This window comes from Furipterus horrens, unplaced genomic scaffold, assembly GCF_987537825.1.
Source record: "Furipterus horrens unplaced genomic scaffold, mFurHor1.1.pri manual_scaffold_6, whole genome shotgun sequence".
In the NCBI taxonomy this organism is placed as follows: domain Eukaryota; kingdom Metazoa; phylum Chordata; class Mammalia; order Chiroptera; family Furipteridae; genus Furipterus; species Furipterus horrens.
In genome coordinates this window covers 59723613-59742246 of record NW_028327176.1, presented here as the reverse complement: position 1 = coordinate 59742246, position 18634 = coordinate 59723613, and positions in this window count along the sequence as shown.

Here is an 18634-nt window from a genome sequence, read left to right as displayed (position 1 = left end):
AGGGTTCCCATTTCTCCACATCTTTGTCAGCATTTGTTGTTTGTTGATTTGTTGATGATGGCCATTCGGACTGGTGTAAGGTGGTATCTCATTGTGGTTTTTACTTGCATCTCTCTGATGGCCAATGATGTTGAGCATTTTTTCATGTGTTTATGGACCTTCTGTAGGTCCTCTTTGGAGAAGTATTTGTTCAGGTCCTTGCCCATTTTTTAATTGGGTTATTTGTTTTCTTGATGTTGAGTCATATAAGCTCTTTATATATTTTGGAGATCAGTCCCCTTTCTGTGATAAAATTGGCAAATATGTTTTCCCATATGGCTGGTTTCCTTTTCATCTTGCTGATGTTTTCTTTTGCTGAGCAGAAACTCTTTAATTTGATGTAGTCCCACTTGTTTATTCTTTCCTTTATTTCTCTTGCCTTAAGAGATGTATCTGTGAAGATATTGTTACATGGGATATCTGAAAGTTTCCTGCCTATGTTTTCCTCTAGGACTTTTATGCTGTCACAGCTACATTTAAGTCTTTGATCCATCTTGAGTTTATTCTTGTGTGTGGTGTAAGTTGGTGGTCTAGTTTCATTTTTTTTTTTGCATGTCCCTGTGCAGTTCTCCCAGCACTATTTGTTAAAGAGGCTCTTCTCACTCCATTTTATGTTCCTTCCTCTTTTATCAAATATTAGTTGACCATTGAGGCCTGGGTTTATTTCTGGACTCTCTATTCTGTTTTACTGATCTATATGTCTGTTCTTATGCCAGTACCAGACTGTTTTGATCACAGTGGCTTTGTAGTATTGTTTGATGTCTGATATCGTGATTCCTTCTGCTGCGTTCTTCTGTTTCAAGATTGCTTTTGCTATTCAGGGTCTTTTTTGGTTCCATATGAATTTTTGGAGGATTTGTTCTAGGTCAGTGAAATATGTCATTGGTATTTTAATAGGGATTGCATTGAATCTATAAATTGCTTTGGGTAGTATGGCCATTTCGATGACGTTGATTCTTCCCATCCAAGAACATGGTATTTGCTTCAATTTATTTGTATCTTCTTTAATTTCTTTCTTCATTGTTACGTAATTTTCATTGTACAGGTCTTTTATCTCTTCGGTTAAGTTTATTCCTACGTATTTTATTTTTCTTGTTACTATAGTAAATGGTATTTTCTTTTTTGTCTGTCTCTGATATTTTATTGTTGGTGTACAGAAATGCCTTAGATTTCTGTATACTTATTTCGTACCGTGCTATTTTGCCAAATTCACTTATTATATCGAGTAGTCCTTTAGTGGAGTTCATAGGGTTTTCTAGGTATACTATCATGTCATCTGCATATAGTGACAGTTTTATTTCTTCTTTCCCAATTTGGATGCCTTTTGTTTCTTTTTCTTGTCTGATTACTGTGGTTAGGACTTCCAACACTATGTTGAATAGAAGTGGGGAGAGTGGACAGCCTTGTCTAGTTCCTGATTTCAGGGGGAATGCTTTCAGTTTTTGTCCATTGAGTATGATGTTGGCTTCAGGCTTCTCATATATAGCCTTAATTATGCTAAGGTATGCTCCCTCTATTCCCATTTTGCTGAGTGTTTTCATCATAAATGGGTGTTGTACTTTATCAAATGCTTTTTCTGCATCTATTGATATGATCATGTGATTTTTGTCTTTCATTTTGTTTAGGTGATGTATAATACTTATTGATTTGCGAATATTAAACCATCCTTTCTTCCCTGGGATGAATCGCACTTGATCATGGTGTATGATCTTTTTGATGTATTGCTGGATCCTGTTTGCCAATATTTTATTGAGGATTTTACCATCTATGTGTTCATCAGTGATATTGGCCTGTAGTTTTATTTCTTTGTTTTGTCTTGACCTGGTTTTGGGATTAGGGCAATACTGGCTTCATAGAAAGAATTTGGGATTTTCCCCTCTTCTTGGATTTTTCAGAATAGTTTGAGGAGGGTAGGAGTTAGTTCTTCCCTAAATGTTTTGTAAAATTTGCCTGTGAAGCCATCCAGTCCAGGGCTTTTGTGTGCAGGGAGATTTTTGATTACTGTTTCAATTTCCTTCTTTGTTATTGGTCTGTTAAGACTTTCTACTTCTTGATTCAGTTTTGGAAGGTTATATGTTTCTAGAAATCTGTCCATTTCTTTTCGGTTGTCAAATTTCTTGCCATACTGTTGTCTGTAGTAATTTTTTACAATCGTTTGTATTTCTGAGGTATCAGTCGAGATTTCTCCTCTTTCATTTCTGATTTTGTTTATTTGGGTCTTCTCTCTCTTTTTTTTTTTTTTTTTTTTGATGAGCCTGGCGAGAGGCTTGTCGATTTTGTTTATTTTTTTGAAGAACCAGCTCCTAGTTTTGTTTATTATTTGGATTGTTCGTTTAGTCTCTATGTCGTTTAATTCTGCTCTGATCTTGATGATTTCCTTCCTTCTTTTTGCCCTAGACTTCGTTTGTTGTTGTTGTTCTAGTTCTTGTAGCTTTAGGATTAAATTTTTTATTTGAGCTTCTTCTATCCTTTTCAGATATGCCTGTATTGCTATGAACTTCCCTCTTAAGGCTGCTTTTGCTGTGTCCCATAGGTTTTGGGATGTTGTGTGTTTATTGTCATTAGTTTTTAGAAATTACTTGATTTCTTCTTTGACATCATTGTTAACCCATTCATTGTTTAATAGCATGTTATTCATTCTCCATGAGTTTGGGTGTCTTTGAATTTTTTCTCTGAGGTTGACTTCTAGTTTCAAGGCATTGTGGTCTGAAAAGACGCTTGATATGATTTTAATTTTCTTGAATTTGTTGAGGCTTGTTTTGTGTCCTATCATGTGGTCTATCTTTGAAAATGTCCCATATGCATTTGAAAAGAATGTATATTTTGCTTCTTTGGGGTGAAAAGTTTGATATATATCAGTTAAGTGCATGTGGTTTAATGTGTTTAATGTGCCTGTATATTCTTGGTGTTTCTTTGCTTGGATGATCTGTCTATTGTTGATAATGGTGTGTTGAAGTCCCCTACTATGAGTGTGTTGTTTTTAATGTCCTTCTTGTTGTCTTCTAGTATTTGCTTTATGTATTTGGGTGCTCCTATGTTGGGTGCATATATGTTTATCAGTGTTATATCTTCTTGATGGATTGTTCCTTTAAGTGTTATGAAATGTCCTTCTTTGTCTCTTTTTATTGCCCTTGCTTTGAAATCCGTTTTGTCTGATATGAGGACTGCTACCCCAGCTTTTTATTCAGGTCCGTTTGCTTGTAATATTTTTTTATATCCTTTTACTTTCAGTCTATGTAGATCTTTTGTTTTGAGGTGTGTTTCTTGTAGACAGCAAATATGTGGGTCCTGTTTTCTGATCCATTCCGTTACCCTATGTCTTTTAATGGGAGCGTTTAATCCATTTACATTTAAGGTTATTATTGACATGTATTTATTCATTTCCCTTTGTTCCTCTGCTCTTTTTTTTTTTCTCTTCCTTTTTCTTAGAATATTCCCTTTAGCATCCCTTGCAATGCCAGTTTTGTGGAGATGTATTCTTTTTAGTCTTCCTTTGTCTGAGAAAATCCTTATTTCACCTTCGATTTTGAATGAGAGCCTTGCTGGGTAGCGTATTCTTGGTTGTAGGCCTTTGTTTTTCATTGCTTGAAATATTTTTGACCATTCCCTTCTGGCTTGTAGTGTTTCTGTTGAGAAATCAGCCGATAGCCTTATTAGAACTCCCTTGTAAGTTATTTGCTGTTTTTCTCTTGCTGCTTTTAGGATTCTCTCTTTGTCTTGAAATGTTGCCATTTTAACTATGATGTGCCTCGGAGTGGGTTTTGGGGGGTTCCTCTTTATTGGAACTCTCTGTGCTTTCTGGACTTGCATAACTTTTTCTGGGAAAATTTTCTGTCATTATTTCTCCTATCAGTTTATCTATTCCTTGTTCTTCTGTTCCCTCTTTGATTTCAATTACTCTTATATTGTTCTTCCTTATGTTATCCTGTAATTCCCTTACCTTTTCTTCATACTTTTTCAATCTTTTTTCATTTTGCTGTATCGTTGGAGAATTTTTTCCCACATTATCTTCTGACTTACTAATCCGATCCTCTGCTTCGTTTAGTCTGCTTTTGTCTGATTCTACTGTGTTTTTCAGTTCAGAGATTGCACTCTTCATTTCTTCTTGGTTCTTGTTGATCATTTCTATGTCTGTTTTAATGCTGCTGTAGTTCTCTGCAAGTTCCCTGTAATTTTCTTGGAGCTGTTAGTAACTTCCTTGGAGGTTGTCATAGTTGTTTTTAAAGTTGTCTAGTATATTGAGCTTCTTCACCACCATCGTTTTGAATTCCGTGTCTGACATTTGGGCTATGTCTATTCCATCTACCTCTCTTCCTGGGGATTCCTCTTTTCTTTTCATTGAGAGATTGTTTCTGCATCTTACATGTTGGATTATTCTTGTTTATGTTTGTTTTTTGGGTTTGTCTGCTTTGACTTCCCACCTTTGTGGTATGAGATTCTCTATGGGAGATCTGGGGGTTTCAGTGGTGCAGTCTCTTTGATCTCCTGAGCCTGATGTTCTTGGGGTACCCTTTATGTCATTTGTTTATGCTGTCTGGTTATATTTCAGATGCTCTTTGTTAGGATCTTCCTTCTGGCTAGTTGATTGAGAGTCACTCTATCCACCTTGTCTTGAATTCTTTTGTGGAGATGCTGTTAAAAACATAAACAGACAGCCCAGGCAGGAGACACACACCCTCAAAAATATCCCCCACCCTCTATCCCGCTATCATCAGCCAACGAGCCAGTATTAATATACTATAGGAAGCATAGATAAGAGTTGTTTTTAGGGAGGAAAAATATGATTCTTGAGAGAGGAGATAATAGATTAATAATAGTTGAGACTGTTCAAGACAGTAGGTAATATTTACATTGTATGTTAATAACTATAGAAGAAAAAAGGGAAGAGTGCAGAATATAGTAAGAAAGTGGAATTGTATAGTATTGGATTTTTATAGTAGTTATATTCTATTTATTTAGAGTGAAAGGGAGGCTAAACTAGACCCACAAACATATAAACAACAATTAAAGAGGAAGGATGAGATGGAGAGATTGTATGAAACAAATTAGAGATATAATTTTTTTCCCTTCAGAAAGAAAAAGAAAAAGGAGAAAGAAAAAAAAAAAAAGGAATGTTTTTACTCAGTTTAGCCTTTGTGTGTCGTCTTCTTTTTCTGCGTCCACAGCTGGTCTAATTTGGCGGGTCAGAGGTTCCTATTCCTTGCAGCAGCGGTGTGCGCACGGTGACTGGCACGAAGTGTTCCTTTGGCTCCCGTTGTAGCTAGCTGTGGTGCCCCTGTGCGCAAGGCGCCCAAGAGCCTACCTCAGGCCTGCCAAGCCGCTCTCTGGGAATTGGTCTCTCGCCTCCCAGTGCTGGGCCCCAGACTGAAATTAGGCTTTCTAATTGTACATATACTGCTATTATTTATAAGGGAAAAAAAATCCAAGCAGAATTAGATAATGTGTCTGGAGCTCTCAGATGCTAGACCACAGAGACTGTGTTTAAGGAATAAGAATCTTAAAACAGAGAATAGTTGGAGGATCTGTTCAGCTTCTTGCTCAGCGCTCACCCCCTTTTCCATCACTTTCCTGCTTCCTGTATGCAACTAGTGTCCCTTTAGTTGTTGCCCCGGTGATGGTTCCCAAAGTTGATGGATCTGCATACATTCTAGGGCCAGGGGGGAGGGTCCCTCTAAACAGAGTCTCATGAGAGATGGGCAATTTATTCCGCCACCCCAGCCCTAACTGGTTATCAGAACCAGAAGCAGTTTTCCTGGTGCTGGAACCATGAGCTGCATGGTCTGGTCTGGGATTGAGATGGCTCCCTTGGTGTCCCTTTCAGCTTTCTTTTTAAAGTATATTTTATTGATTACGTTGTTACAGTAGTTCCAATATTTTCCCCCTTTGCCCCCTTCTGCTCAGTACCCCCCTTCCCTCCAGCAATTCCACCCCCCTTAGTTCATGTCCATGGGTCGTGCGTATAAGTTCTTTGGCTTCACCCTTTCCTATATTATTCTTAACATCCTCCTGTCTATTTTGTACCAACTGATTATGCTTCTTAGTCTGTGCACCATTTCCCCATTTCTCTCCCTCCCCACTACCAGCTGATAACTCTCCAAATGATCCCCGTGCCTATGATTCTGTTCCTATTCTGGTTTGCTTAGTTGGATTTTGTTTTTAATTTTTAGATTCAGTTGTTGATAGTTGTGAGTTTGTTATCATTTTAACATTCATAGTTTTGATCTTCTTTTTCTTAAGTCCCTTTGACATTTCATATAATAATGGCTTGATGATGATGAACTCCTTTAGCTTTACCTAATTTGGGAAGCACTTCATCTGCCAGTCCCTTTCTGCCTGCAAAGTGTCCTCTGAGAAATCAGCTGATAGTCCTATAGGCACCCCCCTGTAGGCAATGCTCTGCCTCTCTCTTGCTGCCCCAGGACTATGTCTTTATTTTTCATCTCTGGCATCTCAGTCATGATGCATCCTGGTGTGGTCCCCTCTGGGTCCAGCTCGCCCGGGACCCTCTGTGTTTCTCGGACCTGTATGTCAATGTTCTTCGCAAAATTTGGGAGGTTTTGCTCATTTTTTAAAATTCTTGCTTCCTCATTCTGCACTGGTTAACTGTTTTTTTTCTTCCTTATGTTCCAAATCTTTGATTTGAACCCCAGTTTCCTTCCCTTCACCATTGGTTTTGTGTGGATTTTCCTTTGTTTTACTTAGCATAGCCTTCAGTTCTTCTCTTATGCATTTGCTGTACTCAAGCATATTTGTCAAGCCTGTGCACATCTTTATCACCAGTGTTTTGAATTCTGCATCTGTTAGGTTGTCTATCTCCTTGTCGTTTAGTTCTCCCACTGGAACCTTGATCTGTTTCCCCTTTTGGGCCATACTTCTCTGTCTCCTTATTCTAACAGGCTCCTATGTTTATTTGCCTCCATGTCCCAGGTATAGCTGTCACTCCCATTATACTGTAAGGGACGGAGCCTTAGGGATTCATCAGTACAAGGTGACCTAATTCATCACGTTGTGCTGCTGTATGTGGGGAGGGGTCCGAGAGGAACAATGCCACCTGCCCAGACCTCACCCCTTTTCCAGGCACTTCTCCATTTCCACATTGGACTGGCACCCCTCTAGCTGCTGCCCTGGCCATCATTCCCAGAGTGGGTGGGTCTGCAGATGTTCTAGGACCGTGGGGGCCCTTTAAACAAGCAGGCTCTGCTGAGACCAGCAGTTTCTGCCTCCGCCCCAACCCCCACTGGTCTGCAGAGTCAGAAGCAATGAGGCTTGATTTTCCCTGGTGTTGGGACCGTGAGCTGTGATGTCCGGTACACACACACACACACACACACACACACACACACACACACATCTACACACACATATATATGAATATCCAGATCTTCATGAAGAAAAATTCAAAACTTTAGATAAGATTAATTAATAAGCAAACAGGTGCCTTCCTCCAAATGACACCACTTGGTTTTAGAAGTTGTTAATCTCTTTTTATGCAAATTGCATTAGGGAATAGAAAATGAAGGGAAATTTCACAACTATTATATTCCACTTTTGTTCATATGTTAACATCTTTGAAATAATGATGCATCTAATAGTTAATGTAATAAGAAAACATTCTGCTAGAGTTTAACCAACAATTTTTTAAAATTGTAACAAATTAAGGTGCATTTTACAATTGAATGGTAAGTTAAGTTCAGTGAAATATCAGTGTTGTAAAAACTAATATAATAATTATACTTGTATTTGTTTTCTAATGTTATTCCTATTCTTATCAGTATCAAATAACTTCAAACTTAGTGGCTTCAAGCAACACAAATTCAGCATCTTACAGTTCTGTAAGAATTCTGGGCTGGGTGTCACTGCGTGTCAGGATGTTAGCAGAGCTGAATTTCTTTCTTAGAGGCTCTAGAGGAGAATTCATTTTTCTGTGTTTTACAGCTTCTAGGAGCTTCCCACATTCTTTGCCTCCTGATCCTTTTTATGTTCAAAGCATTCAATGTCTGGTTGATCCTTCCTCATATGACATTACTCAGACACTGACTCTCCCACCTTCCTCTTCCATCTTTTAAATACCCTGTGATTACATTGGGCCATCCTGGATAATTCAGGATAATTTATCTTAAAGTTAGCTGATTAGTAACTTTGACCCCATCTGCACCATTAATCCTTGTACAGGTCCCAGGTGTTCCTAGCAAGACAATGAGACCTCAGTTCTTATTTTCCTGAAGGAAGGATTTCAGTCAAGAGACAAAGTACAGTGAGGCAAGTAAGAATTTTTTGGCCACAGCAAAAGCACACTCAGGACAGTGAAACAAGGAAGGACTTAGCATAGAAGAACAACAGGAGAGCCCAGGCTGTGCTACTTTGGCTCACTGCAAAGTCAGAGAAAAGGGGACCTTGGAGACAGGTTCAGGGGGTTAGTCTGTGACAAGCTGCCACTGCCTATTGCTCCCCTGGTTGCAAGTCTCATGGGGTCTCTTGAGTTTAGGAGATATGTGCCTGTGGGGAAAGAAGAAGGGGAAGGCAATGGCCTAGACTGTGTCCTTTGTCTTGAGGGATTTCAGTCTCTATCTTGCAGGAGGGAATCTTGGAGGAGGGGTGTCAGGAGAGGATCTCAATGGAATATTCATCAGCTTTCCAGGTGTGTCATTTCATGGTTGGCACCAGAGCAGAAGGTCATTAGTCAATATAGCTGGTCCTGAAATAGCCATGGCATTGCTGTCCAGTTTTGCTGCTTTTCTAGTCATGGAACTGAAACACAATTGAGGTCTAGATGTTATCTTTAGAAAGGAAAGGTCAGAGTATTTAAACTGCATGGCTGGAAATATGTTGGGGAAAAAGGTTAACCTGGAGGTAAGGTCTTTATTTTCCCTGTTTTGCTCCTTGTTAGACACTCAAGGCTTTCTACCCTGGTGACCTCTGTACCTAGCCCATTGTCTTTGTTCTGCTCATGTCTATCTAACTGCCTACCACATAGGGATTAAAGTATGGGCATGTTTGGGGATAATTACTATTTTGCCTACCACTATACCCAAACTAGGTAAGGCTAGTATAAGAAAATATTGACTTAATGATATGTGTTATTCATATATATATGTACATGAATATGTGTATTATATATGTGTACATCATAACTAGGAAGTTTTATTCTGGAATTTCAAGGATAGGTCAAATAAAATTTATCAATACAACTCCCCACCATTTGCAGATTATTAAAACATGTGAAAATTTTTTTGATGCAAGTAATATATTCAATAAAATATAACACTAATTCACAACTTTTCAAAATATACTAATATGCTAAGGAGGATACAATGCTTTCTTATCACAACTACTGTATCATGCATCTTAATTTTAAAGGTGGTACAACATGAAGCAAAAAGTGTGTATCTACAGATTAGATATTTTTATTTTACTCTTTAAATTAGACTGAGTTGGAAATAATAAATTTATTAATGCAGTAAAGTGAGTCTAACATCAACCTAATAGCAAATATCCTACTTAGTAGTCTATAGGACAAAACTGAAGCTTTCCTCCTTCTGTATGAAAAACACAGTTCTACCCTCCTATATGTTTCTTAATTGTGTGTCTGCATTACTACTCACACAGAACACCTCACTTGTGATTCGCTGGTAACCAAATGTGTGGGAGTTTTTTCCACACCAAGTAATTCTCTGCAGCACCAACTGCATATTCTATAATTTAATTCAATTCTGGCACTATCTACCCGGAGACAGCAGCTGATCCCACAGGTTAAGGGTTCAGTCCCACAAGACTGCTTAGTCCACTTCAGATGCCAATAACAACTTCAAGGTTGTCACCAATGCTTTGGACCAATTAGCAATAGATCAGATGTTTCCATGACTCCCTCTTCAGGTTCCATTAATTTGCTAGTGTGGCTCACAGAACTCAGGAAAACAGCTTACTTACATTTACCAGTTTATTATAAAAGGAAATGATAAAGGATACAGATGAACATTCAGATGGGAGTGAAGTCTGGGAAAAAGGTGCAGAACTTTCATGCTCTCCTCACATATTCACCAACCCTGAAGTTCTTCAAATGCTGTCCTTGGTATTTTTATGGAGACTTTATTACACAGGCATATTTGATTAAGTCATTGGTCATTGGCAATTGGTTCAATCTCCAGCCCTTTTACTCTCCACAGAGTTTAGAGTGAAGATGGAAGTTCCAACAATCTAATCATGTGGTGGTTTGCCTGGCCATCCCCCCAACAAACTTAGATTCACTCCGAAAGTCAACTTACTAACATAGAAAAAGAAATTCTTATTTGCCTTGTCACTTAGGAAATCCCAAAGGTCTCAGGAGCATTGTGCCAAAAACAGGGACAAAGGAAAAATATATATTTTTATTATAAATCACAACATCACAGTCTGAAAACTTTAGTATGAGAATATGTAACAAGATTGAATGTTTGCTCTCAATTTAGTTAATATAGTTTTTAGTAATGTAATTAGAAAGTTAAAATAAGTAAATACAAGAACTGAAATTTTAAAAAGTATACTCAAATATATAGAATAATATTATAATTATAGATAGAAAATATTACTATTTTAATGACATCAATTATTTCTATTTTTCTGTAAATTCAATATATATATTTTAAAACTGTCAAAATGAAACAAAGAGTTTCCTAAAAGTTGCAATGCAATCTTAAAATTACTATGAAAGAGGAGAGCTCTTAGATGAGCTAAGGCAATTTTTGAAGAACAATACATTGAGAATATATATCTTATCAGTAACAAGACTAACAATAGATATTATAACTACACAGTCTGGTGTTGTCACAGTGATAGGCAAATATATTAGTAGAACAGAATTATGAAACAAGAAACAGATTCACATGTATATGGAACTGATATGTGACAAGGATGACTTCACAAATCATTGGAGAAAGAAAATGTAAATATCAAATTCTCCAGAAGCATCACACTTATGAGTAAAATTTTCAAGCAATTCCTAAAGTCAAGAATGAGAAAGGATGCCTGTTAAATTGACTTTATTTAACAATGTACTACAGGATTTAGAACTTCATGGAAAGAAAAGAAAAGGTAGAAGAATTAAAAAGGAAGACTATAATTCATTAGTAGCAAACTCCATAATTTGCTACACAAGTAGCTTAAAAGTATGCATATTAATTTTTAGAACAGATAATAAAATGCAGCAACTTTGCTCCTTATCAATATACAATAAAAATTTAATAGTTATGAAAATTTTAAGCACTCTTGGAATAAATACTGTAAAATATGTGCAAGAGTTATGTGGAAAGTCATTCAACTTCAATGAAAGATGTTTTAAAAGATAAAACTAATGGAGAGATCCACTGTAAATCTTAACAAAATAAAGATACTTATGCTTTACAAATTTAATGCTATTTCAGTCACAATTCATCAGCAGTTTTCATGCAAGCTGATAAACTAATTCTACAATATGTGAAGAATGCCTAGAGTCAGAATTGCTATGACATCCCTGGAGGAAAAGCTAAGTTAAAGACACTTGTCCTCTCAGATCTCTCAATTTTTACAAACATATAGTAATAAAGATTATGTATGGTGTAAGTATTCTTATCAGTAATCACTTTACACATATATAGCAAAATAATCAGAGAGGTAGACAAATATATACATGTGCGTATGCACATATATGGAAGTTACTGTTTAAAGTGACAATAAATAGAAAGTGTTTGACAGTAGATATTTAGTTTGGTAAGCTATAATTCTGATATACAGGGATATCATTTAAAATCAAGTTATAAAAAAATTTAAATTATGGGATAATGGCCATATATTATTTAATGAAAATATCATGTTACTTAAGAATACCATGATCTTATTTCTGAAATATAAAATCTGTGCATATCTATATATTTATGTACCTATTTGTCTACACACATAGAATGACTGAAGATATACAAACCAAACTTTCTTTTTTTACAAGATTACTTTATTTTATTTTTATTTTTTATTTTATTTATTTGTTTTTAGAGAGAGGGGAAAGGAGAAGTAGGAGGAGAGAAACATTAATGTATGGTTGCCTCTCACACGCCCCCAACTGGGGATCTGGCCTGCACACCCTAGTCATGTGCCCTGACTGGGAATCGAACCAGCAACACTTGGTTCGCAGGCTGATGCTCAATCCACTGAGCCACAGCAGCCAGGGCTTACAAACCTAATTTTTACCAGCTTTCATGTCTCTGTGGTAGGATCAAGGTGCTATGTGGGCTTTTATTTTATATTAATTTTGCAAGTGTTCTCCTTTGAGATGTATTAATTTTATAAACAAATTAATAAAAGTTCTCTATTTTGATAAAACATTTAGTGATATGGGAAAATGTTAGTTTTAAATTGAGCTTCCCATATTTGTAAAACAATATAGTTTATTCAAATTTTAGTATAAGCAAAATTAAAATGTGTATATATTTGAGTTTATATTCTTTTTTTGTAACCATTTTCTCTATAATGTTAACTTGTATACTTATTATTATTTTTTATTATTACCATAATGACTTTTGAAGCAACTTTGCTGAAAAAATACTTATTAACTTCCAGACAGAGGGGGCATGGAGAAGTTATTCTCAGCGAGTCCTTTCCTCAGATAATATTCACAATGGTTAGGTTCTGGGACAAGAGGCAAAATTCAAGAACAAGGAACCAAAAGCAAATAGAATGAGCAAGTTAGAAATGCCTAGGAAACACTACCATGTAATTATAAAGTTTTCATCTATGACACTGGAGAAGAAAAAAGTTAAATATAAATGGACTTGACTTGAAGAACTTTTCTTTATATTTCCAGTTGTGAATAGCTTAAATCTTAATTATCTTCATAATGCACTTCTGAGGCTGCACTTTTTTTCTTTGTGATGCAATTTTAACACTTTATTTATGTGAGTATTTTTTCTAGAGTTTGTCAATGTAATGTTAAAACAACAATTCCTCTGTTTTACTCAAACTAAGAGAGAAAGGACAATTGAAATTGAAAATGCAACCTATGTATAAAGATTTTTCTCTGGACCTTGGAGCTGTCTTAAATATACATATTAAATCCAAAGTCATGGGCATTATTCAAGATCAACTTTCCATATTAAATTGGGTTTATCAACACCAGAAAATATATCAGGAACTGATGCAATAGACTTGTAAACCCCTTCCCCAAAGAATATACTCCTGTGAATATCTAATAAGCATTAATTAATCTCATAGCTAAAACATATTTTTTTGTTCATTTAGAAAATGGCAAAGTCTAGTGTCAAAAATATGGTCTTCATAGTGTTACACAGTGGTGTCCCTGAAAATTCTCTGAGCCCATGGTTTGGGGAAGGGGGATGAGACTCAGTGGAGCACAGCTATTTTCCTAAGAACTATCTAGTTTCTTCTTTTTTTAAAATAGGCTTTATTGATTATGCTATTACAGTTGTCCCAACTTTTTCCCTTTGTTCTCCTCCACCCAGTGAACCCCTTCCCTCCAGTTGTCCCCCCTTAGTCCATGCCCATTGGTTGAGCATATAGTTCTTCTCAACATCTTCCTATCTCCTCCATTCCCTCCTACTATACTTCTTAATTTCTGTACCATCTCTCTCCCTTTTTCCCCTGCCCCCTCCTCGCTGACCTCCCCCCCCAAATTTTCCCCATACCTATAATTCTTTCCCCACTCTCGTTGCCTACTTAGTTTGCCTCTGTTTCGGTTTCCTACCACCTGTTGTTGGTTGTTGTGATACAATTTCCATTTTAATATTCATAGTTTTGATCCTCTTTCTCCTACACAAGTCCCTTTAATATTCCATATAACAGTGGTTTGGGTCTGATGAACTCTTTCAGTTTTACTTTCTCCTGGAAGCGCTTTCTCTGCCCTTTTTTTCTGAATGACAGCTTCATTGGATAGAGTAATCATGGTTGTATGTTTTTGCTTTTCACTACTTTGAATATTTCTTTCCAGTCCCTTCTTGCTTGCAGAGTTTTTTTTTTTTTTTTTTTTTTTGAGAAATCAGCTGAGAGTCTTAATGGGACCACTTTGTATGTAATTCTCTTCTTCTCTCTTGTTTTTAAGATTCTCTTTATCTTTATTTTTGACATTTTGATTATAATGTGTCTTGGTGTGACTCTCCCTGGGTCCAATATTTTTGGAACTCTCTGTGCTTCCTGGACCTGTAAGTCTATTTCCTTCCCAAAGTTAGGGAATTTCTGTTTCGTTATTTTTTCACATAATTTTTCTATTTCTAGTTGTTCTTCTTCACCTTCTGGCAACCCTATGATTCAGATGTTGGCCTGCTTATAGCTGTCCCATAGGTTTCTGAGCCTCTCCTCATTTTCCTCACTTTTCATTTCCTTTTTCTGCACTGGTTGACTTTTCATTCCTTCCCTATGTTCTGGTTTGTTGATTTGATTCACCACTAGTTTTGTATGTGTTTTTGTTCATTTCAGCAGGGCTAGCCTTCATTCCTTCCCCATTTTTCTTAAGATCTACTGTTAGGTCTATAAGCATTCATATAACCAAAGCTCTGAGCTGTGCCTCAGAAAGATTTCCTATCTGCTGAGCCATTAGATTAGATATTTGCTGTCTGGTCAGCTGCATCACTGGGACCTCTATCATGATCTATGCCATCCTGACAGTTTTGTGTTTACCTTTGCTTCCTGGGTGGGGCTGTCACACCACCTATGCTATAGGGGTCAGAGCCCCATGCACTCATCACTACCGGGTGACCCTTCTCACCACACTGTGACATTTTGTGTGTGAGCAGGGGTCCAAGATGGATTCCTGCTGTTCACTCTCTGCTGATAGACTGAGAACCTCCTCCTCCATCCCCACCCCCTCCGGCCATCACAGTCTGAGGCAATGGGAGTCTGCCTTCCCTTGCATTGGAATCACGAGCTGATGGGTTTGGTCTGCTGCCCAGAGTGCTCCCCAGGTGCTTCTTGCCTCCCCCTAAATACAGGGGTCTGTGCTTACCGCTGTCCCGCCACCATCGCTGCAGCTGCCACTGCCAGCACAGCTTGACCTCTCCACACCAGCTTCGCCCCTCTTATCCATCCAGATGAGCACTTCTTCTTCATAATTTTATATGTTGGACTTCCATGTAGCTTTATTTTCTGGAACTTCTGGTTATTTCTGGTTTTGCGGCAGTTGTATTCCTTCTTAGTTGTGGAGGGAGATGGAGCATATCAGTCTAGGCCTCCATCTGGGCTGGAACTTGTCTCCTCTGAGACTGCACTTTTTTTTTTTTTTAAATCACTGTGTGGTTGCTTCTCATTCGCGCCCCTAACTGGGGACCTGACGCGCAACCTAGTCATGTGCCCTGACTGGGAATCGAACCAGCGACACTTGGCTCACAGGCCGATGCTCAAACTACTGGGCCACAGCAGCCAGGGAATGAGGCTGCACTTTTTAACACTTTAATGCTGCTACATATTCCTATAATTAAATAAATTTAAAACTGAAAACAACATGCAGTTCTTTTGGCCATAATAAAATAAACTCAAAAGGCAGTGCCTTATTTCTGTTTTGTGAACATTAATTCATTTTATCAATGGTAGTTTAAACCTATCCAAAAGACCAGACCTTGGGGAGAACATCTTATTTCCCACTTTGTGGCAGAATGTCAAATAGACGGGACTTAGACAAGTAATCAACTTTAGGAATCACATATAGTCCCAAACAAGATGAACCCAAAGAGACCCACACCAAGACACATCACAACTAAAATGGCAAAGGTTAAGGACAAAGAGAGAATCTTAAAAGCAGCTAGAGAAAAGCAGTTAGTTAGGTACAGGGGAGCTCCCATAAGAGTGTCAGCTGATTTCTAAACAGAAAACTTGCAGGCCAGAAGGGACTGACACAAAATATTCAAAATGATGAAAAGCAAGACATACAACCAAAATTATTCTATCCAGTAAAGTTATCATTTAGAATTGGAGGACAGATAAAGAGCTTCCCAGATAAGAAAAAAGCTAAAGGAGCTCATCACCACCAAACCAGTATTACATGAAATATTAAAGGTCTTTTTTAAGGGGGAAATATATATGTGTGTGTGTGTGTGTGTGTGTGTGTGTGTAGGTTCACCAATTGAACCTAAAACAAAAACAAAATAAACAAGCAAAAGAGAAACACACTCATAGATACAGAAAACATTTTCACAGTTGCCAGATGGGAGGAGAGTTTGGGGGATGGGTGAAAAAAAGTGAAGGGAATAAGAAGTATAAATTGGTAGTCACAGAATAGTCATGGGGATGTGAAGTACATCATAGGAAATATAGTCAGTAATATTTTAATAACCATGTATGATGTCAGATGGTTATGAGATTTATTGGGATGATCACTTAGTAAGTTATGTAATGTCTAATTAATGGAGTATACATCTGAAAGTAATATAATGATGTATGTCAATTATAATTAAAATTTATTTTTAATGATTAAAGAAAAACAGTAGGAATTCTTGGTAACATTTCAAGCTGTTTTGCATCATGTGCCATGATCCTTATCTCATAATTGAAATTAAAATATATTTTAGATCAAATTTTGCTCTTTGGAATTACCCTACCTAAGTTTAGAGAGTTTTAACTAACTGGAAAAACAAAAACAGATAAACAAAAACAAACAATTATAAGCAATACCATCTCCATTTTGCAATGAAAATCCTAAAGAATCCAAATCCTTGAAAATATGCAGCCACATTGCTTATCACCATTGTACAGGCTTAGGTCTTTTATCTCAGTCACTAAGACTATTGCTCTATTTTCTGCCACCGGCTTTAGGAGATATGGACATCATATTCCTCAGTAACTGCCAGGTTTTCTGTTGAACATGAGTCTCTCTAAAACCACAGCTTGATAATCTTGCTTGTGCTGCAGGCTTACTGGTTCAAACTCTTACTGTTCCACACATATCAGTTTGCTTTGCACATCTTGCAAGTTAGAAAAATGTTTATAGTTCCATGTCATTGCATCATTTTAAAATTCTCCTCCTTTAAATACAAAGCAAAACACAGAAACATCCTCTTCCTTATCCTACAAAAATGTCTGTATTATGATTATTATTATTATTTTTTTTTTGCCACACTTCATCACAAAGTTTACCTGGCAATCCTCACTATTAAAGATAAATGCATAGGTACAATATAACCTTGGGTGAATGCAGGGGATATAACGAATAAAGAATACCTCAAAAATTTTATTAATGTAGCATGTGTATTTCATACTAATCCACCTAATTCTAATCTAACCTAAGCAAACTAATGTTTTGATGCATGTAACAATATTCCTATTTATAGGTAAAATTTTATTTTACCTATTTTATCAGTAAACTGAGACTTAGATTTAATAAATTGTTCAAGGTCACAAGTGGCAGAGCTGGAACTTTAACTTTTTTCTTAATTTTGAATTGGTTATTATGATCATTAAATGAAATAAAGGATGTTTGGTGTCTGTGGCTTTCTCAAGATTGTGTGGCACCAAGCAAGCTGTGACTCTTGGTTTACTTTCCTCCCAGCAGGTGGGGCAGCTCACAATCTTTTCTTTACACAGGGCCACCAAGTGCCATATCAGCACAAGTGAGTTACACCCCATCTCATGTCAAACACATAAGGCTTATTATATTCTCATGCTCCAAAACGGTTGAGAAGCAGAATTGTAGGGACCTTGCCTTGATACATAACCTAGAGCACACCCAATGTACTGTACCCTGGCCTCAGCAGTCTCTCTACACCAGCTCAAGGGACTATATGGTCTACGTAGCTAGCCCTCTGCTTTCTAGTTTCTTTACTAAAGTCCATTTCTCTTCTATTCTTTGTGTGAACTATAATTTTTGCCTCCAGTCACCAGTACATGGCATATAGAGAATTTGGTAAGTTCTTGATGAGTATTGGCAGTGATTGCTATATTGGTTTGTTATTATTATCAGAAAAAGCTATCAACTGACATTTTTAATATCTGTGTTATCTTTGCCATGATTCCAAGTACTTTCCTATAATCTTTGCTATTCGGAGGAAGTCTTCCTTACCTTTCTCCCTCCAGAAAACTCCTATAACCACCTTTAAAACTCAAAATTTTACTTCCTCTCTCATTTCTTTAGGTGAATTTAGACACCCATTTTAAGTGTGGCTATAGTATGTCCTACATGGTAATATATCACAATGTTGTATGTAAACACATGACTCTTCTACTAGGCTGTGAGTGCCCCTGGTAAAACTAGGTGCCCTTTCCTTCTGGATTAGAAATAGAAACATTGTCTCTAACCAATACAATGTAAACATGTTTTTTTCTTTTAGTCCATTACTAATTTACTTAATTTTTTTTTGAAATTTTTCCTTGCATATTATACAGTAGAAACATTTGAAACATGTTTCATTGATGGTTCTAAAAAAGATTTAATGTCATAAAATAGGGCTTTGTATTTACTTTAAGAATGCCTCATGAAGCTCTTTTTAGTACTCTTTCAGAATTAAAATGAATGTTTAGCTTTGGTAATGTGTTATCTTATTTACCAAGGATCTAGAATAACATTTATCATATTGATTGCCTCAAATCCACTCACAATCCCAGTACTATCTGAAATATATTGCACTTCTTTGTTAGAACAGATAATTATTTC